General features: G+C 46.4%; 1 long non-coding RNA gene across 1 annotated transcript in view; it reads right to left on the bottom strand.

The window, feature by feature from the left end:
• LOC109488851 overlaps positions 1-22,664 on the bottom strand; it is a 22,867-nt gene continuing 203 nt past the window's right edge. The window contains exons 2-3 of the long non-coding RNA XR_002141701.2: positions 17,335-17,506; positions 1-34 (exon numbers count right to left, since the gene is read on the bottom strand). This is a non-coding gene — a long non-coding RNA (uncharacterized LOC109488851). The remainder of the gene's footprint in view (positions 35-17,334; positions 17,507-22,664) is intronic.

The raw sequence follows: 22,664 nt of genomic DNA on the forward strand, positions 1-22,664 counted from the left end.
CTTGTGTTCCCTCTCTCGCTGGCTGTCTCTATCTCTGTCAAATAAATAAATAAAATCTTTAAAAAAAAAATCTTAAAATAAAAAACATATGGGGGCGCCTGGGCGGCTCAGTCGGTTGAGTGTCCGACTCCTTCGGGTCCTGAGTTTGAGCCCCATGTTGGTCTCCCTGCTTAATGCAGAGTCTGCTTGTCCCTCTCCCTCCCACTGCTTGCTCTCACTCTCTCTCAAATAAGTAAAATCTTAACAAAAACCAAACAAACAACCCGTATGGATCAAGGCCCCCAAAGCTGAGGCAGGAAGGGCTGTTGGGAAGCAGGGAGGCCCTGAGGCACAGGCTGCTGGGCCAGAGGTGGGCAGGTGGTTAGTAGCTAGAACCAAAGCACAAAGTCCCAAGCCTGGTGCTAAGCAGTCCACTTTAACATTATTTCATTTAAACCTCATGCTCTCCCTTTGTCAAAAGTAGGGGTCCGGAACAGAAGTTTCCTAAGGCCTTGACAGTTCAGTGAGCACTTGACTTCGATTTACAGAGGTTTTCAGTGTACAAAGTACTTTTGAATTTAAAGAGCCAACTCTGTGAGTGTTCTGATAGTTGTCAGTGGTCACACAACCAGATCTGGGACTCGAACCAGGGAGGACGGCTCCACCTTTCCCCAGAACCTGGTGGCACACGGCTCTGAAGGGGTGGGTGAGACCTGAAACCCCACCAAGGGCCTAGGTAGGAGCAGGGCCCTTGAAGGCAGCGACGTCATGGAAGCTTGGCTCTGGCTCCTGCCCAGCGTCCGGTCCTGTCGGGCTGTGCCGGCCCGGAGGCCTGGGTCTGGAACTCATCAGCCCCACCTGTCAGCCCTCCCCTGGCCGGCACCCGGGGGCCTTCAGTTATCACTAAGGAGAGTGTGGCCTCAGTCCAGGGGCCCTGCATCCCTTCCAGGGAGCTGTGCTACCATCAGCCAAGCACCCCCAGTTTGACTGAGCTCTGTTATATGACAGTACCATGGAATATACAAAGACCTCAGTCATTCAGTAAATATTTATTGAACACCTATAGTGTGCCTGGCCCTGAGCTGGCTCCAGGGAATCTGACAGAAATTCGGGCCTACACTCTAGTGAAAGAAATTGTAAATGAAAGCAGAGGTGTGATGGGAAATACAAAAGAGAGCGATTCACTTTACACAGAGTAGTCAGAGAAGGCCTTTGAACAAGAGAGGGAAGGACAGCTAGAAAGAGCAGTCCAGACAGAGGAAAGGGCCTACACAAAGGCCCTGAGATAGGAAAATCTGGAGTGTCCAGAGAGCCACAGACCACTGCTGGCGGGGGCGGGGGCCCAGCAAGCTCCCCCAGTAAGTGCCCACTGGACAAATGAACTAACCATTACGAGGATTTCTGCTTCCAGCCAAGATGGAGTAACCAGGACTGGATTTACGTCCCCACCTAAGATGACTAAAATACCTGCAAAATATACGAAACAATGGTTCTCAAGACACTGGACGCCAGACAATGAAAAGTAGTGACTCCTGAGAGTCAGGAAACAAATGAAGAGAGCCCTACGAATGCCCCACCCCACAGCCTGAGGAACATTTCTGACCAGACACAGGGAGAGGTGGCAGGTGGGGTCTGGCATTCTCCTACACTGACAAGATGAAGTCAGGGGTCTGGGGACCCATGCAGAGAACCAAAAAGGAATAAGTTGCACACAGGGAGAACTCTGGAACTCTACAGAGGGTACCTCTTTCAGTCATTCAGCTTGGTGCCGGCATGTGAAGAAACTACTAGAAAGCACGGTTAGAATCAGCCAATACGATTAGAGAGAATAATCCTTGGAGCTCACACGAGGCTGGGAATAATGCTGGCTCCTGCAAACCAGAGCGGATACCTCAGAATAAATGGCACATTGAGTGGAGCACTCACAAGAGTTTTTGACTCAGAAGTGGGTGAAAACAAAACACTGCTCTGGCCCCATCTAACAAAAGCAAGATCTGAAAAAGAACCAAACTGTTTCCAAGTGCTTTTGCACTCCAGAACAAAACTGGAGAATATTGATAAGAATACAAAAATGTCCAGCATCTAACAAAATTAAATTTGCAGTATCTGGCAACTGATAAAAATTAGCATGTATACAAAGAAAGAGGAAAGTATGACCCATAATGAAAAGAAAAAAACCGAAAAGAAAAAAACCAATCAGTTGAAACCTACCCAGAAATTACACAGATAATAGAATTAGGAGACACAGACATTAAAACAGTTATAACTATGTTCCATATGTGCAAGAAAATAAAGGAAAGACTGACCATGTTAAGTAGAGAAATAGAAGACATTTTTAATAGACCCAAATTGAAATTCTAAAGCTGAAAACTACAATGTCTGAGATAAAAAATACACTAGATGGATTAATGGAACATTAGATGTGGCAGAAGACTAGTGAACTTGAATACATAGTAACAGAAAGTATCCCAAATAAAATACAGAGAAAAAAGGCTTCAAATAATAATAACATGGCATTGAGGAGCCATGTGACTTAATATATTTGTGTAACTAGAGTCTCCCAAAGAGGAAAGAGGACAAGAAAAAGAAACACTTAAAAGAAAAGGAAAAAAATAATGGAAAAACTTCTAAATTTGATGAAGATTTGATAAATCCATAGATCTCAGATACTTAATGAACCCCAAGCACAATACACACCAAGAAACTATACCAAGCTCTCTGCTCCTCCCAGCTCAACAGACAGCTACCTCTTCTTGTGCAGTGCCAGCTGGGTCCCTGGGACACAATGGTAAAGACTGGGGTTAATGGATTTGGTCATATTAGATACCTGGTCACCAGGACTACTTTTTTTTTTTTAAGATTTTATTTTTAAATAATCTCTACACTCAATATGGGGTTCAAATTTACAATCCTGAGATTAAGAGTTGCATGCTCTGCCGAGCCAGCCAGGTGCCCCAAGGGGGGTACTGTTGCCCTCACTGACCCCTTCATTGATCTCAACTACATGGCCTACATGTTCCAGTAAGATTCCACACGTGGCAAGTTCAACGGCACAGTCAAAGCTAAGAATGGGCAGCTTGTCATCAATGAAAAGCCCATTTCCATCTTCCAGGAGTGAGATCCCACCAATATCAAATGGGCCCATGCTGGTGCTGAGTACATAGAGTCCACTAGTGTCTTTACTACCTTGGAGAAGGCTAGGGCTCACCTGAAGGCAGAGTCAAAGGGTCACTATCTATGCCCCTTCTGTTGATGCTCCCATGTTTGTGATGGGCATGAACCATGGGAGCTATGACAACTCCCTTAAGACTCTCAAATGCTTCCTGTACCACCAACTGCTTGGCCCCCGCTGGCCAATGTCATCCATGACAACCTTAGCATCATGGAGGGACTCATGACCACAATCCATGCCATCACTGCCACCCAGAAGATTGCCTCTCTGGTAAGCTGTGGCATGATGGCCATGAGCTGCCCAGAACATCATCCCTGCTCCTACTGGCACTGCCAAAGCTGAGTACAAGGCAGTTCCTGAGCTATATGGGAAGCTCACCAACACGGTCTTCCATGTCTCCACTCTCAATGTATCAGCAGGATCTGACCTGCTGCTTGGAGAAAGCTGCCATATTTGATGACATCAAGAAGGTGGTGAAATAGGCATCAGAGGGCCCCCTCACGGGCATCCCGGGCTGCACGGAGGACCAGGTTTGTCCTGCAACTTTAACAGGGATACCCACTCTTCCACCTTTAATGCTGGGGCTTGTGTTGCCCTCAGTGATCACTTTGTCAAGCTCACTTCCTGGTATGACAGTGAATTTGACTACAGCAATAGGGTGGTATACCTTATGGTCCACATGGCCTCCAAGGAGTAAGAGTCTCCTAAACCAAGAGCCCCAGCAAGAACACAAGAGAGAGGCCCTCAGCTGCTTGAGACTGTTTACCCCAACTCAATCTCCCAACACACTGAGATTTCACAGTTTCCATCCCAGAATCCCTGGAGAGTGGGAGGAGCTTAGGAAGCCTTTCTTGTCCATACCACCAATAAAGCACACTGCACCCAGCCCCTTCCCCTCCAAAAAACCTATTCCAAGGTATATCATAAGTTGATTTAAAAATGTGATAAAGAGAAAGATTTAGAAGTAGCCAGAGTGGGGCACCTGGGTGGTTCAATCGTTAAGCATCTGACTCTTGATCTCAACTCAGGTCTTGATCTCAGGATTGTGAGTTCAAGCCCCGTGTTGGGCTCCATGCTGGGTGTGGAGCTTACTTAAAAATAAAAATAAAAATAAAAATAAAAATAAATAAAAACAGCCAGAGTAAAAAGACATATTACATACAAACAAAAATAATGCTAACAGATTTTTTTGTCAGAAATCATGCAACTAAGAAGACAGTGGAGCCACATCTTTAAAATTCAGAAAGAGGGGTGCCTGGCTGGATCAGTCGTGAGTTCAAGCCACATTTTGGGTGTAGAGATTACTTAAATAAATGAATAAATAAAAATTTTTAAAAAATAAAAATGAAATACAGAAACAAAAAAAATACAACATCAACCTAAAATGTTTACCTAGGTAAAAAAAAAAAAACAAACTTTCAAATATTAAAGTGAGACCACATGGGATGAAATTAGAAATTAATGATAAAAGGAAATTTGGAAAATTCACAGACATGTGGAAATTAAGCAACAACTCTGAAATAAGCCATGGCCCAAAAAAGAAATCACAAGGGAATTACAAAATACTTTGGAATAAATTAAAATCCTGTACCAAAGCTTATGGGATGCAGCTAAACCAGTGCTTAGATGGAAATATATGGCTGTCAATGCATATGTTATTAAAGAAAGATCTGAAATCAATACCATAACCTTCCACCTTAAGACACTGTAATAAGAAGAGCAAACTAAATCTAAAGTGAGCAGAGGTAAGGAGATAATAAAAATTCGAGTGTGAATTAATGAAATAGAGAGTAGAAAAATAGAAGAGGGGTGCCTGGGTGGCTCAGTCAGTTAAGCGTCTGCCTTTGGCTCAGGTCATGATCTCAGGGTCCTGGAATCGAGTCCCATGTCGGGCTCCTTGCTCAGCGGGGAGCCTGCTTCTCCCTCTCCCTCTCCCTGCCATTCCCCCTACATGTGCTCTCTCTCTCTCTCGCTCTCTGTCAAATAAATAAATAAAATCTTTTAAAAAAATACTTAAAAAAAAAGAAAAATAGAAGAAACCAATAAACCAAAAGCTGTTTTTTTTTAAAGTCAACAAAATTGACAAACCTTTAGTTAGAATGACCAAGGAAAAAGAGAAGACTCAAATCACTAGACTCAGAAACGAAAGAAGGAACATTACTGCCAACCTTACGAAATAGACAGCATTATTTATAAAAGCACAAGGAACACCATGAACAACTGTATGCCAATAAATTTAATAACTTAGATGAAATGGACAAGTTCCTAGAAAGAAACAAACCACTGAAATAGAAGAAATAGGCAATCTGTATAGACCTAGAGCAAGTAAAGGGATCGAAGTGTTTTTTTTGTTGTTTTTTTAAGATTTTAAGTAATCTCTATACCCAATGTGGGGCTCAAACGTACAACCCCAAGATCAAGAGTTGCACACTCTACCAACTGAGCCATCCAGGCACCCTGAGATTGAAGTATTACTTTAAGAAATTACCCACAGCCTCAGATAGTTTCAATGACGACTTCTACAAAATATTTAAAGAATAATTAATACTGGGGCACCTGGGTGGCTCAGTCAGTCAAACTTCTGCCTTCAACTCAGGTCATGATCTCAGGGTCCTGGGATGGAGCCCTACAACTATGTTTGTTCAGGCTCTCCACTAGAGTGGGGAGCCTGCTTCTCCCTCTCCCTCTTCCTGCTGCTCCCCCTGCTTGTGCTCTCTCTCCCTCTGTCAAATAAATAAATACAATCTTAAAAAAAAAAAAAAGAATAATTAATACCATGGGGCGCCTGGGTGGCCCAGTCAGTCAAGCGTCTGCCTTTGGCTCAGGTCATGATCCCAGGGTCCTAGGATAGAGCCCCAGGTCTGGCTCCCCACTCAGCAGGCAGCCTGCTTCTCTGAAACCCCCCCCCCGTCTCCCCCGCTTGTGCGCTTGCTCTCTCTCTCGTTGTCTCTCTGTCAAATAAAATAAATAAAATCTTAAAAACAAAACAAAACATTGTATTAGAGGTTCTAGTCAGGGCAATTAGGCAAGAAATAGAAATTTTAAAAATCAAGATTGGAAAAGAAGAAGTACAACTATATTCATAGATGACATGATCTTGTGTATAGAAAGTCCTAAGGAATCCATGCTAAAATACTATTAGAATTAATAAACAAGTTCAGCAAGGTTGCAAGAGAAAAGATCAGTGTATAAAAATCAATTGTGTTTTTTTTTTAAAGAAAGCAGTCTTTATTTTTTTAAAAAAGATTTTATTTATTTGAGAGAGAGCGAGAGCAAGCTCACAAAAGAGAGCATGAGCAGGGGGGAGAGGAGAGGGGCAGAGGGTGAGGGAGAAGCAGTCTCACCACTGAGCAGAGAGCCTGATGTGGGGCTTGATCCCAGGACCCAGAGATCATGACCTGAGCCAAAGGCAGACGCTTAACCTACTGAGCCACCCAGGTGCCCCCAAATCGATTGTATTTCTATATGTAAATCCAGGATATGAAAATAAAATTAAGAAAACAATTCCATTTGTAATAGCATCAAAAAGAACAAAATACTTAGGAATAGTATATATGCTGCCACAGCAAGCACCAAAATACTTCAGAATAGATTTAATAAAAGAAGTGAAAAGCTTATACTAAGAAAACATTGTTGAAAGAAATTAAAGAAGATCAAAATAAATGGAAAAACATTCCATGTTCATAAATCAGTAGACTTAGTATTGTTAGGGTAGCAATCCTCCCCATTTGATCTACAGATTTAACACAATCCTTGTCAGAATTTCAGCTGCATCGTTGTAGAAACTGACAAGCTGATGCTAAAATTCATATTTGAATTTCAAGGGGCCGAGAATAGCCAAAACAAGCTTGAAAACAAAGAATAAAGTTGGGAGATCTATACTTCCTCACTTTAAAACTTACTACCAAGCAGCCAACAATAATTTAAGACAGTGTGGTATTGGCATGACGATAGACATATAGGTCAGTGGAATAGAACTGAAAGTCCAGAAACAAAGCCATGTGTCTGTGGTCAATTGATTTTCAACAAGGGTGCAAAGACCATTCAATTGTGAAAGAATAATCTTTGCAGCAAATAGTGTTGGGACAACTAGATATTCATGTGCAAAAAAAAAAAAGAAGAAGAAGAAGAAGAAGGAACCCTTACTTCATATCACATTCAAAAAGTAACTCAAAACAGATCAAATACCTAAATGTAAGAGCTAAAACGATAAAACTCTTAGAAGAAGATGTAGGAGTAAATCCCAAATTAGGCAATGGATTTCTGAATATGATGCCAGAAGCACAAGTAGCAAAAGAAAAATGAGATAAAATGGACTTTATCAAAATGTAAAACTTTTCTGCTTCAAAGGGCACTCTTGAAGGGGAAAAGGCCACGGAATGGGAGAAAATGTTTGCAAATTATATATCTGATAAGGGACTTGAATACAGAATATATAAGGAACTCTTACAATGCAATAATAAAAAGACAAAGCAATTACAAGTTGAGCAAAGGATCTGAACAGACATTTCTCCAGAGAAGATACACAAATGGCCAATGAAGAGATAGATGCTTGACATCATTCATAAAAGCTTTATGCCAGTAAATTTGATAACTTCGATGAAATGGACAAATTCTTTAATAAAAGACACAAAGCATGAAAGCTAACTCAACTACAAATAAATAATCAAAAGAATCCTGTATCTGTTTTAAAAAGTCAGTTCATTGTAAAAAGGGATAATCTTTGCAACAAATGATGCCGGGACAATTGGATATTCATACCCACATGAAAAGAAAGAAATTTGACTGATAACCTCCTCTATATGCTAAAATTTACTCAAAATAGATGACAGACCTAAGGGTAAAACTTAAAACTACAGGTAACTATTCGAATTTCTAAAATTAAAATGAAACTAAGGGTTTGGTGAGGGTCTGAAGCACCTAGAACTTTCATACACAGCTGGTGGGAATGTGAAACAGTATAACCACCTTGGAAAATGGGCTGGTATATGACCAAGCCATCCCGCTCCTAGGTCTATTTATCCAAAAGAAATAAAAGCATCTGTCCGTATAACAACTTATACATGAATGTTCGTAGCAGCCTGGTTTGTAACAGCCCAAACCTAGAAACAACCCCAATGTCCATCAACAGGTAAATAGTAAACAAAATTGTTACATGTTCATGTAATTGGTTACTACTCGGCCCCAGCACTGGATCTATTAAGATGTACAACATGGGCGCCTCTCAAAACAATGAAGCTGACCGAAAGCAGACAAAAAAGAGTACGTACTGTATGGCTCATTTATAGATTCGAACTAGTCTATAGTAACTGAAGTGGCAGCCTGGGCTGAGAGTCAGTGGGGAGCTGGCGGGATTAAGGAGAGGCAGGAGGAAACTTTTGTGCGGGATGGATATGTCCATTATCTTGAATGTGATGATGGTTTCACAAATGTATGTCTAGGGCAAAGCAGACCAAACTGGACACTTTACATACGTGCAGTTTATTGTATGTCAACGACACCTCAATTAATGTTTGACACAATTATATTTGTAATGTGGTGTCTCTGCTGCTAACTTGCTATGTGACCCCCCAGGCAAGCTGGGAAGTATTTCTTAGTTTCCTTTTCTGTAAAGGACAGGAAATAATAGAACCTACCAGTAAGTAAGCCAAAACGGAAATTTATTGGAAGAAAGCCTCAGAAAGTGTTGGAGCCCCGCAGGGTCCCGGGAAGACCTCTTACTGCCCTTGTCTTTGCTTCTCTGATCACAGGTTTCCTGTTTCCCCATCTACGTGGTAGAAAAGGAAAGCCACCAGCTTCTGATTTTTTATATGTTACAGGTTTGATTACTCAAGAGATGCTGAATTGACTCTGTCAATCTCAGGTCCAAACGTAAATTCTTGGGGAAAGACTCTATTGGCCCACTTGGGTCAAGGACTCCACCGTGCCTCAAGGTATGTGGTCAGGGGGGCAGAGCCACACAGGATAAACCTGACTGGTCTTACTTCCTGCAGAAGGAGAACAGGACAAGTGCTAGGGAAGTACTTGGTGGACAGACCACAAGAGGAGTGCCAAGAGAAACTACTAAGATACTAGCCGGATTCAGGAGACCTGGCTTATTCTGTACTCAGAATTGTGCCTCTGTAATGTTCAGGTGAGCAGCAGTGGGAAATCAGTGGAGGAAGAATCTCTTCCAACTGGGCAGTCTAGGAAGGCTTCATGAAAGAGGTGCCAATGATAGCAGCTCTGTGAGAAAATGTATGCCCAGCATTTGCGTGGCCTTCAAAGTTTAATATGTGCTTTCATGGCCTCTCTTTACAATGGAGACCTACCTTCTCAACCTCTCCCCTGGCATTAGCATTATTATACATCCCATTACACACAGGGGGAAATAGCCAATGAGAGACGTTGCTGATTTGCCCAAGTTCACACAGCAGGGAAGAGCAAGATGTGACCTCTGGTGTTTTGATTCCAGAGCCCTGGCTTGCTCGCTCTCCAAGGGTGACTTCAAACGGAGTGTGGGGAGAGGGGCTTGGTCGGCAAGTGCTTAGCAGGGACTGAAAAGGGGAAAAAGATCGGGTAGCATCTCTGAGCTCCTCTGCAGAAGATGCCAGGCCCCTGCCCTGGCTCCAGAGACCCAGAGACCTCCTTTGAGCCGCGCTGCAGACTCAGACCGGTTTCCACCCCACTCTCCTGACCCCTCATCCTGCAGCTCCAACAGCCTGGGGGATCTTAGACTCAAAAGGTGAACTCATTAGAGTCCTGCAGAATGCCAGAGAAATCTCAGGGCCCACCCCGACCTCCTGGGATAATCAACACTAACAATCAAAAACCGCGGCCATATACCCACACAGTACTGATTTCATTTTCATGTACTTTGTGGGGTGGGTACTGCCACTGTCCCCATTTCACAGTGGTAGGAAACTGAGGCTTAAAAGACAGTGTATTTAGTGTCCCAGGTCACACAGCTGGTAAGTGGTGGGTCCAAGTGTGTCTGATGACAAAGGAACTAAAATCACCCTGCTGAATTGTTTCTTCTTCTGTTTGCCTGTTTCGGCCGGTGGCACCAGGCCTGAAACCCTGCCGTTTTGCCCGGTTTCAGGGTCTCAGGACAGCCCACAGCTCTGAAAGAGCTGGGGCTCAGGATGGGTGGCACCTGGGCCATCTGTACTGACATGGTGGGAGGCAACGTGGACATGCCTGCTTTGTCTGCCAACCATGGATTTAATGTTGCTACTTTTTTTAAAAAAAGATTTTATTTTAAAATCTTTAAGTAATCTGTGGGGCTCAAACTCACAATCCCAAGATCAAGAGTTGTGTGCTCTACCAACTGAGCCAGCCAGGCACCGCTGTTGCTACTACTTTTAATCCCAAATTTGTAAGAGTTAAATTTAATTGCCAGGTTGTATGTCCTGGAGTTTAAGAGCAAGGAGTCAGGGACTCCTGGGTGGCTCAGTCATTAAGCATCTGCCTTCAACTCAGGTCATGATCCCAGGGTCTTAGGATCGAGCCCCGCATCAGACTCCCTGCTCAACAGTGGGTCTGCTTCTCACTCTCCCTCTGCCCCTCCTCCCTGCTTGTGTTCTCTCTCTCTCAAGTCAATCAATCAATCAATCAGTCTTTAAAAAAGAAAGATGAAGGAGTCAGAAGTTCCAGTCCTGCCCTGGCTTCCCTACTTCCCTGCTGTGTGATCTTGGGGCAGCTTCTAAACCTCTCGGAGCCACAGCTGCCTCATCCGGAACAGGGATAACAACTCCAAACTCACGTTAGAATGTTGAGGGGAGATGGGCTCCACTGGAAATGGACAAGGCTCCAGTTGCTTTAAGCAGCACAACACCTACTCCATCCATCCCTCTAACTGAAGCTACTTCAAAACATTTTAAAAACATACTTAACTTTGTCAGATGGTTAAATCTTTTTAAGTAATCTCTACACCCAACTTCGGGCTCCAACTCACGATCCCCAGGTCGAGAGTCGAACACTCCACCAGCTAAGCCAGCCAGGCGCCCTGATGGTTAAATCTTTTTGATGCGTGCTTAGGTTTATTTATTTTGCCTGAAATGTTCTTCCAGTAAGTCCACATGTGAGCCTCAATGGGCCCCCAGACCTAAAGCAGTCGAACAGCTAAACTGACAGTCTCACTGCCCTGTGGGCCTTTCACATGCTGACATGCATCGTGGGCCTCCCAGAAGGGTTAAGGGTGGAAGGGAGCAACGGAACCTTCCAAACTTGCTTTCTGCCCCACCTACCAACACCTCCTCTCTCAGAAGGCAGCTACTGCCTACCGTTCACACTGGGGAGGTTTTTCCTTATCTGTCCCCAGCTCCAGCCTCCTATTTCCAGCTGGAGAGACAAATGTCCTATCAAATTTGGCTTTCTTCTCTGTCCTGCCCCTGGTGCCCTCCACCCAGGCCTCCTGCTGCCCTCCTACAAAGCTCTGTGAGTGCTTGTCTTTCTCTCTACCCCTAAGGCCCTAGAGTTGTCACCTCTTGATGACCCTTGGTCTAGCTCCCATCAGGGCCCTAACCACTCGTGGACCCAATTCTCCTTCTTGCCTTCCTCCTGAGAGTTCTTCTCTGTTCACCTGACACTACAGCCAAACCAGGCCCTCCACACTCTGAGTTCTTCCACATCCATGTCCTTTCCTCTGCCTGGAATGCCCCAACGACCCATCTTCAGGGTTTGGCTCTAATGTCGTGGCCTCCCAGGGGCCTTCCCACCCAGTCTGGCCGAAGGCCACAAGTGGCTTCTCATTCTGTTTGGGCATAGTTCTTCGTTCTTGAGGTTGCTTCATCACCGGTGAGGTCCAATGGAGTCTTTGGTATACAGTAGGTGCCCATAAACACCTGTAGCTGGAAGGAATGAGTCTAACCCAAGTCCTCCATCTTACAGTGGAGGCAGAGTTGAAGAGATGCTTGACCTACAACTGTTGCCAGGAGACAGGACTAAGGGGGGCTCCTGCCAGGCTCCTTGCCAGGCCAGGCTTTTTCTGCCATTCACTTTGGGAAGGAAGCCCTCCAGGGGCCATGTTTCCCTGGGAAGACAAGCGTCTAGAGCTCACCTATGGACTCTTCTTAGCTAGGTACCCCCCACTGTCCTGGACACACCATCCACTCTGGAAGTCTGGGTGCCACTCTGTCTCTCAGAGCCTTCCCACTGCCATCCCACAGTTCCTACCACTACCACCTGGATGCTGTCTGAGGCAGAAAGGTTCTTCGGGATTATCCATCCAGGTGGCCCACAAAAGCCTCAGAGGGTCCATGACCCCCGAGCTGTGTGCACAACTGTGTGTGTGTGTAGATTTCTGGAGTACACATCCAGAGACACCACCTGAATCTCAGTGGTGTCCAAGACCCACATGAGATACCGAACAACTTATCTGTTGAGCTCCTCATTATACAGGTGTTAAGATACATAAGGGTCTTACAACCGTCCCTGGTATATTTTAATTGCTCTCCAATGTATAGATTGGCCCACAGCCTGGTTTTGCAAATAAAGTTTTACTGGAACACAGTGACACCTTTGTTTTTATATTGTCTATGGCTGCTTTCTCACTACAGCTACGAAGGGTAGATTTGCAACACGGATGTTAACTGTATAGCTCACAAAGTCCAGGAAGAACTGGCTGCCATTACGATGATTATACAGGTAAACAATAGTCGGCCCTAAGCCACACGCCTAGTAATCTGGGGCTTGAATCTATGTCTGTTTAAGGATTCTATAACACACCTCTGTGCTTCTCCGCTCACCTCTAACACACAGTGCTCATTCATTCAATCAGCAAGGGTTCAAGGAACCCCTTCTGTGTCCTCCAGGCTGAGCTACTGGGCGCAAAGTCTTTGGGGGGGGGGGAGTCGAAGCCAACGTTACGGCTGTGAAGAATTACTTCACTCTGCCTCCAGGGCCCTTAAGTGACTAGCCCTGTACACCTTCTTTTTGTCTGCTGAATACACAATATTCTTCCTACCTCAGGACCTTTGCATGTGCTGGCTTAGCTGGCACTTTCCTGTCATTCAGGTTCTAGCTCACATATCACCATCCAATTAAAATTTCTGGGGTCAAGGCAGTCTTAGTCTTACATGGCACTTACCCCCAGGTGAAATATTTTATTTGTTTACTTGCTTTTTGTTGGTCTCCCTGAACCTAATGTAAAGTTTGTCTCATTCATTGCTAAAGCCTAGTGCCTAGAACAGTGCCTGACACAGTGGGCACTCATGGTACTTGATAACTGTTTATTAATGAAATGACTCCTGGACAGGGTGTCAGGCAATGTGGCCTCTCTTTCTGGGTCTGTAAATAAACTCACTGAGCCACATTTCCCTTCTCTGGGCCTCAGTTGCCTCCTATGTAAGATGGAATGTGAGGTTTGGGTGAGAAGCCCCTAATCTTTTAGTTTGAACCTTTTATGACTTGAAAGCATTTGCCAGGGACCTGCCATTGGTAGGTTTGGTGGTAACAGGCTATAATTGACTGTGAGCCTAAGTCCCAGCCCGGGCCCTGGGGACAGATGAGAAAATCTCTACGGGAGGGATGAGGGAAGGAAAGGGTGGGGAGGGGGTTTGGAGGCAGTGGGGAGACCCAGAATCAGTCAGGCAGGGAAGGCCCTGAGACCTGCAGACCAAGGGCCAAGGAGGAAGTGCACAGAAAGCGGAGGCAGCTGAAGAAGAGGGAGGATAGGGGTTGTGGGGAGAGCTGCTTTCGCTTTCTAGCCTATGAGCTCTAGAGTTGTTTGAAATTTGTATAACAAGCATGCATTATTTTTGCAACTGGAAAAATTAAACTGTGCATGCCCTTTGACCCAGCAACTCCATTTCTAGGAAGTCCCCACAGATAGAGGCATGTGTGAAATGACCCATGTACAAAGCTATTCACGGCAGCCTTGTTTGAAATAGCAAAATACTGGAAACAATCTAAATGTCCACCAAAAGGGGACAGACAGGCTAGATAAACCAGGGCACATCCAGAAAGTGGAACAGTAGAGACATGTTAAAGGTAAGAGCCTAGCAGGTCTGTAAGTGCTGATGTAGGATGATCTCCAAAATCTGTTAATTAAAAGAAACAAGGTACAGAACGGCATATACAAGATGCTGCCATTTATATTAAAAACTATACACACAAATGTTTATAAATGCTCAGAATATCTCTGCTCGGGTACCAGTTGCTAGGGGATAGGACTGGGGGGAGAGACTCGATGTTCAATATTCTTTTTATAAAGTTGAGGTAAAATTCACATAGCACAAAATGGACCATTTTAAAGTGTACAATTTCTGGGGCGCCTGGGGGGCTCAGTCGGTTAAGCGTCTGCCTTTGGCTCAGGTCATGATCTCAGGATCCTGGAATCAAGTCCCGCATCAGGCTCCTTGCTCAGCCAGGAATCTGCTTCTCCCCCTCCCTCTGCACCCCTGCCCCCGCCTTGTGCTTGCTCTCTCTCAAATAAATACATAAAATCTTAAAGAAAGGGGCACCTGGGTGGCTCAGCCAGTTAGGCAGCTGCCTTCAGCTCAGGTCATAATCTCAGAGTCCTGGGTTCGAGCCCTGCATCAGGCTCCCTGATTCTCCCTCTCCCTCTGCCTGCAGCTTCCCCTGCTTGTGCTCTCTCTCTCTCTCTCTGACAAATAAATAAATAAAATCTTAAAATGAAGCGTATAGGGGCGCCTGGGTGGCGCAGTAGTTAAGCGTCTGCCTTCAGCTCAGGGCGTGATCCCAGCGTTCTGGGATCGAGCCCCACATCAGGCTTCTCCGCTGAGAGCCTGCTTCTTCCTCTCCCACTCCCCCTACTTGTGTTCCCTCTCTCGCTGGCTGTCTCTGTCAAATAAATAAATAAAATCTTTAAAAATAAATAAATAAAATAAAATGAAGTGTATAATTTCCGTACAGTTGAACCATCACCTTGATGTCATTCCGTATTTTCATCACCCTAAAAAGAACCTGCCATTTGCACTAACAGTCCCTCCCCACCCCGAGCCCCTAGCCCCCGGCAACCACTAATCTGCTGTCTCTATGGACTCGCCCGTTCTGGATAGTTCATACAACTGGAGTCTTACAATATGTGACCTTCTGTGCCTCACTTCTCTCACTTGGCATGTTTCGAGGTTCATCCATGCTGATCCCCGTCATGGATTTTATATTCCACTGTATGGACATACCACATTTTGTTTATCTGTTAATCAGTTGATAGACATTTGGCTCGTCTCCACCTTTTGGCTATTGGCAATAGTATTGCTATGAACACTCATGCACAGGTTTTGGTTTGAATACCTGTTTTCAATTCTTTTGGGTACACATCTAGGAATGTAATTGTTGGGTCATATGGTAATTCTATGTTTAACTTTTTTAAGAACTGAAAACTGTTTTCTTTCTTTCTTTTTTTTTTTTTAAGATTTTATTTATTTATTTGACAGAGACAGCCAGCGAGAGAGGGAACACAGCAGGGGAGTGGGAGAGGAAGAAGCAGGCTCCCAGTGGAGGAGCCCGATGTGGGGCTCGATCCCAGAACGCCGGGATCACGCCCTGAGCTGAAGGCAGACACTTAACGACTGCGCCACCCAGGCACCCCTGAAAACTGTTTTCAATATTCTTTTGTACCTTGCGAATTTTATGCCATGAACATCATGAGCAAATATCTCAGCACTTCCCCCCCAAAAAATAGGGGGAAAGAATGAAGGTGTACATTCATGGAAAAAAAAAAGCATACTGTCAATGCAAGGGATTATCGTTAGGTAAGAAATGAGCAAATATTTATGATTTCTAAAGAAAACGGCATTGGACTTAGACTTCAATTCAAATTCCACTTCTTTGTTCCATTCTCGTTCCGGGTGTGGGAAACAGGATACAGGGAGAACTCGGATCAAATCCCAGGCCTGGCGGTTTCAGCTGTGCATCATTATATAAGTTACTTAACCTCTCTGTGCCTCAAATGTAAAATAAGGAAAAATCATCTACCTGGCCAGCTGTGAGAGTTGAGTAAGCTGAGGAAAGTGTTATGCCTAGGCTTGTGCTTGGCACACAGCTGGCTGCCTAGGCGGATGGCCTTACACTAGCAGATGCTTAACAGGCTGAGCCACCCAGCCACCCCTGGAGGAACAACTTTTTAATTGAAAGGACATGGTGCCAAGCATGGTGTCAAGCACTGTTACGTAATTCTACACAAAGTATCCCCATTTCACAGATGAGGAAACTGAGTCTCAGAGTCCTTTGTCACTTTGCCCAAAGTGATAAAAATAAATATAAGTGCTGCACATTTGAACCCAGGCCTGTCTCAATCTAGAACTTGGAAGCTCAGCCTCTGTGCTAAGGGGTCAATGGCCAAGTGCTTGACAGATGTTAATGATCACTATTCATTATCTGATAATAACATCAGTGTAAGTAGAGCTGAAGGTATAGCAATGCCATGAGTAGTTTGGGGTCAGGGGTGTGAGTTATTTCTCCCCAGGTTCAGGCAGAGGCTGGATCAGCTTTGGTACGATTTAAGTGTTTGATACAGATGATTGGATTCGGGTCCTGGGTTCTAGTTTTGAGGGTACGAGGAGAGTCCCAAGATCTGTCCCCAGAGATTTAGCTGTAGTTGTTTTTAGATGGGCCTAGGAATCTGTCCTTTCCCAAAGGCAATTCTGGCCTGCAGCCAAGTGTGAGTTTCACTGGCTTGTATGACCTCTAGGGTCCCTTCTTTTTTTTTTTTTTTTTTTTAAAGATTTTATTTATTTATTTGACAGAGATAGAGACAGCTAGCGAGAGAGGGAACACAAGCAGGGGGAGTGGGAGAGGAAGAAGCAGGCTCATAGTAGAGGAGCCTGATGTGGGGCTCGATCCCAGAACGCTGGGATCACGCCCTGAGCCGAAGGCAGACGCCTAACCGCTGTGCCACCCAGGCGCCCCTCTAGGGTCCCTTCTAACACAGATTCTACGATCTGCAATGCCTTAACACCCTTCCTTTGGGTGAGGCATCGTCCCCCCCGCCCCGCCTTCTTATATCCCTACGGCCCTAGAGAGAACGAGTGCAGCTGCTCTCTTCCCCTATGAACAGTGGCTTTGGGGAAGCCAAAAAAGACTGCAGAGAAGGAGGGCACAGGAGCCTCGCTGCCTCTTGCAGTGGTGAGGCTGATGCAGCTCATCTTCCTTCCCCGCCTCTCTCTACTCCACTCCATGCAGAGCCCCAACACTGTCACTTGCCCCACTGGACCCTGGTCAGGTACAACCATTCTTACTTTCAGCTCCTTGGTCTTTCTCAGACACTGCCTAGTGGGGTCAGCTTCCTGGGCATGCAGGCAATCCTGCAGAGTTCATCTGTCTCAAGCGTCCATCCTCTCCTAGCTTCTGGGAGGCCAGCAACAGGCAGGGAGGCAGGCCAGAGAGGCATTCTCAGTGACCTTTGGTTCCCTGGGAAGGACTCAAAACAGTAAAAGTTTAGCAAGTACCATTTAATCATTGCCAGAACTCTTTTTTTTTTTTTTTTTTTAAGCAGACTTTCTGGGGAATACAATTTGAGGAGTCTATAAGAAAAGATCTGCCACCTGGTTTTGAGATTAAAAGTGGGAAGTATGGAGTGAACTCAGTACCATGCTGTACGACCTCAAGTGAGTTGATTTCAGCTGCTGAACCTCAGTTTCCCCATCTGCAAAGGCCACTGGTCAGTGGTAGGATAGAAACTGGCAGTGGGGCAGGGGTTCTGGCTGCGGAGAGGGACGGTGTAGCTGGGAGCCCAGAGCACAGCTAGGAATCTTTGGCCTGCCAAGACACCCCTTTTGGGTTCCTGATCATTGTTTTTTTTTAATTTTTTTTATTTTTTAAGATTTTATTTATTTATTTGACAGAGAGAGAGCACAAGCAGCAGAGGAAGAGGGAGAAGCGGGCTTCCCACTAGGCTCCATCCCAGGATCCTGGGATCAAGACCTGAGCTGAAGGCAGACACAACCCCCTGAGCCACCGAGGCGCCCCAATCATTGTTTTTTTTAATTTTCTGCTTTCCTTGCAGGTTCCTGGCATCCCACTCTCTCTCCCATCTTAGGAGAGGAAATGCAGTCATTGACATGTTAGTATAAAAATACTTCTCTCGGATTTTTTTTTTCACTGGGCTCCCTGCTCAGTGGGGAGCCTGCTTCTCCCTCACCTGCTGCTCCCCCTGCTTGTGCTCTTTTGCTCTTTCTCTCAAATAAAGACATAAAATCTTTATTTATTTTTTTTGAAGATTGTATTTATTTATTTGTCAGGGAGAGAGAGAGGGAGAGAGAGTGAGCACAAGCATGGGGAGCGGCAGGCAGAGGGAGAGGGAGAAGCAAGCTCCCTGCTGAGCAGAGAGCCCGATGTGGGGCTCGAACCCAGGACCCTGAGATCATGACCTGACCTGAAGGTAGATGTTTAACCGACTGAGCCACCCAGGTGACCCAAGACATTAAAAAATAAAAAATAAAAAAAAGCCTTAGAAAGTAAACTACATGCTCATGGTTACACGGGTTGCTATGGTCACCTGGACTCAAACCTAGATCCTCTGACCATAAGTGTTTTGGAAATACTGTTTGTCTTAGATTTGAACCTGCGATTTAGGTTACTATGTGGCTCAGAGTAAGAGAGGCACGAAGACAAAGACAGAGCTCAGAAACTTTGGGCTGAAACTTTGGGCGCCACCCATGCTGTCCACCAGTAGCTAGGTGAGTTTCCCTTAATACTTCTGAGCCCGAGTTTTCTAATCTATAACTAGGGATAGCAGGAACAATGCGAGGATTGGATGAGAAGACATATTCATTGCCCGGGGTGGGAAGAAGTAGGTACTTTATAAATGCCAGGATCCTGCCTCCTTCCCTTCCTGAGACCTCTTGCACCCAAGTGGAGCTTAAACCTATAAATGCCAAGAAAATACACCTCATATACATCCTAGCCTTGGGCCTCAAGGTCACCCTCTCTACCTGCCTTCTTATTACCCAGGCTTTCTGGATGGTAGGGGAGGTGGAGTTAGAATGGGAGGCCTGCCTGGAAGTAGCCTGGCCCACCCTTAGGACGCCAGGTTCCAGGCAGTGTTTCTCAAGAGTGAGCACATCTGACGCTTTTCCTTACCCTAGGTACGAACCATCACATAATAATGTATGTACAGTAAATTAGAGAGAAAGGGACAGGCACCAGATAACCCAGAGGCCCCAGGAGTGGCCCAGTACCATTTCAATAAAGGTTTATGGATACCTATGACTACAAATGCCCACCACTCATCGAGCTATCTGCTAGAGGCAAGGGGGCTGCCGAGATCGAGGGCGAGGCTCTATTCACTTAGCAGGGTTTGTGTACGCTGCTCAGAGTCAGAAATTTTCCCATCTGGTCGGTAAGACTGCAAGATAAGGGATTCCCAGGCTCAAGAGGACACAGAGGAGGCACTCCAAGAACATTCAGAAAGATGGGGAAGCTGGGAAAGGGGGGTGGTTCCAGGCAAAGGGAACAGAAATGTGAGAAGTTCAGAGGCAATGTGGAGCCCAGCACTGGGAGAGGTGAGGGGCACTGAAAAGGCTACTACACGCTGGGCTACTAGGTCACAGTTGGGTAAGACAAAGATGCAAGTTCCCAAACTCCAGGCAGTCAGTCTGCCAGAGTTGTATACCCCAAACTCTTCTCTCTTGGGCCCCATCTGCGTCAACCCCGAGTCTGCACTGAGGGTACTCATGCCAGGCTGGGTCGGAGCTTTGCATTTATATGATCTCCAAGCCCCTTGGGGTCAGAGATTCTCCCATTCCCAGGACTAGCGAGGATATACAGAGGAATAAGCTGTTGCCCCTAAGGCTTAAGGCCTGGTCCCACATACATGAAGCTTTCCGGAGTCATTAAGAATCCGTATATAAGGGGTTTCTTATGAAGGCAAAAAAGAAAACAACTGGAAATCATGCAATTGTCTAACAAGAGATAAACAGATCCTAGCACATCTAACAGGGGTTAAGTAATCATTCAAAATTATGACTAAAGAGGGGTGCCTGGCTGGCTCAGTTGGTGTGTGGAGCCTACTTTAAAAAGAAAATATGACTAAAGAACTTAAAAAGAAATGTTTGTGGTAAATTTAAGAGAAAAAGGAGTATTTAAATTGTTCAGCAATTTTGTTTTTTAAAATACACAGACAAAAAGACTAGAGGGAAATATTAATATCTTGCTCTCCAGATTTCAAATTGTTTTCTAAACTATTATGTAGCTTCAAACTATTCGACAATAAGCATGTATTGCTCTTATCATCAGAAAAATAATGAAGATTATTTTAAAAATCATCACGTCACAGAAAAATAGTGATAAGCATCAGTAGCGGACCCTGTTCTGTTTAGGTAATCTCTGTACCCAACATGGGGCTCAAAAGCAGGACCTGAGATCCAGAGTCACACATTCCATCAACTGAGCCAGCCACCCCCATTTGTCACCTCTTTGGGCCTCAGCTTCCTCATCTATAAAATCAAGACCTGAGGTCAAGATGAGAATCCCTTCCTCTTTGAAAAATTCAAACTCACTTCTATAGGATACCTGAATTTAGAAAACTGGCCCAGTTCCTCTGCCTGGAAAAGTGGGGCTGAGAAAGGATTTTGAGGGGAGGATTTGGATCGAGGAAGAATATTGCTGGGCCAAAGTTGGAGGCATGCCTGATGAGAAGATCTATTCTAGGGAAGAGGGTTCAGGAGTGGGAATACAGCCAGAGTGGACTGAGGCCTCTGAAGGATGGTCAGGATATCTGTAAGTTCACCAGGTTGGCTCCATCTGGAGGTACCAGAAGCTGGAAGAACCTAGAAAACTCTGGGTTAAGTGAAGCACCTATCACTTATAGGAGTACCTGATTCCTGTAGGAGGCAGTTCTCCTCATACCTGGGCGGGAGCCAAGTGTTGGCAGTGTGGAGGGTGGGAAACCAGTGTGCTCCTCCTGGCCTTGACATCAGCACACAGTGGGTCCCCAGCCCACAATAGGTGTTCAGCAATTTACTGAAATAGGTCACTGGGAAAGATACCACCTATCTCTAGGCCTCTATTTACTTATCTGTGAAATGGCAGGTTAGGAAGGGGATCGTAATTTGTTGGGAAGACTAAGTCACAGGGACACTGTATACTTCCACACCTGACACTCCCATAAGGTAGTGCCAGCCCTATTTAGAAGTTGGCCTACTGAGGCTCAGAAGGGTTGAGTCACTTATCCAAGCTCGCACAGTCCCAACTGGTTCATGACTGCAAACTCAGCGTCTCCCACTCCGCGGACACTGAGCCTTGCTTCCAATCTCAAAACCCAGGTGCCACGACCTGGTTTGGCGGGAAAAGTCAGAATCACACCCAGAAACCCCTGATCCGGGCCGGGGTCACACAGGATTTCCCTAACCTCTCGGCAGTGTCTTCCCAAATCCACACAGGGCCTCTGGCCGGGATCCCCCGGGGTCGCGGCGGGAATTCCCAGGCTGGGGTGGGGGTAGGTACGGGGAGGGCCTAGTCCTCGACGACCTCCGCCCGGCTCGGCTCGGGGCAGCTGCATCTCAAGCGCGACCGGAGCGCCCCACGGGTTTTACAAGGTTGGCAGCGGGGGCTGGCCCAGCCAGCGCGGGCTCTCAAGTCAGAGGCAAACCGGCCTGCGGACCACGCGCTCGAGACCCGCCGAGGGGGTCACCGCCGCCCCGCCCAAGACTCGAGGCTGCTCTCCCCTCCCCCGCCCTCAGGCTCTGAATAGCAGTAGGGAAAAGGTGTGTGGAGGGGGGCGGTATTTAGGCCGAGGGAGGAGAGGATCCCCCAAGGCGGGAGTAGGGGTTGGGGTGGAAGAAGGCGAATGGGATCTTGGTCATTCGAAGTACCCCCTCCCGGGACTAATAACCATTTGGGTCCCAGACTCGTCTCCCCGCCCAGAGTCCTATTCAGTGACTAGGAGCGGGAAGGGAGCTTGAGATCTAAGTCCCACCCTCTGGGCTGGAAGCCTGAAGCCAGAGAGGGGAAGTGATTGCCTCAAGGTCACGCAGCAAAACAGCGGCCAGTCAGGGCCAAAGCCCATTGTCGGGCGCCGACGGCCATCATCCTCAGAACCTGACCCCCAGCAGTCCTGCGCTCGGGGAAAGCCGGACTGTGGACCGGGACTGGCAGGCTGGATTTGGGGGTGAAATGAGTGCGCCGGACACTCTGTAGCCCCAAATCGGGGTCCGAGGGGAGCTTTTTCCTGAAGCCGACGACCCAGGACCCGGTTTCGGGCGCAGCTCGCGTGGGGCGGCGGGCCACGGATGTCTAGGGACGAGGGAGCGCGGGAGCCGGGCACGCAGCTCCACCTCCCGCGGGCTGGGACAGCACGGAGCGCGCGGACCCTTTAAGAAAGTTCACGGGGCGAGTTCATCAAAGTTTAAAAACTGGTCGTGCAGTAGGGAAAGGGGAAAGAAAGAGAGGGAGAGATGACGAGGGAGAGTGGGGAAAAGCCCTGCCGGAGGCTGGCGTGCCGGCCCGGGCCCGGGCGAGCCCGCAGTGGGCGGCGGGGATTGGCTGCGCGTTCCCCCGGAGACCGCGAGGGGGGCGGGGGAGGGGGCTGGCCTGGCCCCAGCTGAGGCCGGTTCCGGCCCCCGCCCCC

This window comes from Ailuropoda melanoleuca, chromosome 5 (genome assembly GCF_002007445.2).
Source record: "Ailuropoda melanoleuca isolate Jingjing chromosome 5, ASM200744v2, whole genome shotgun sequence".
Lineage (NCBI taxonomy): Eukaryota > Metazoa > Chordata > Mammalia > Carnivora > Ursidae > Ailuropoda > Ailuropoda melanoleuca.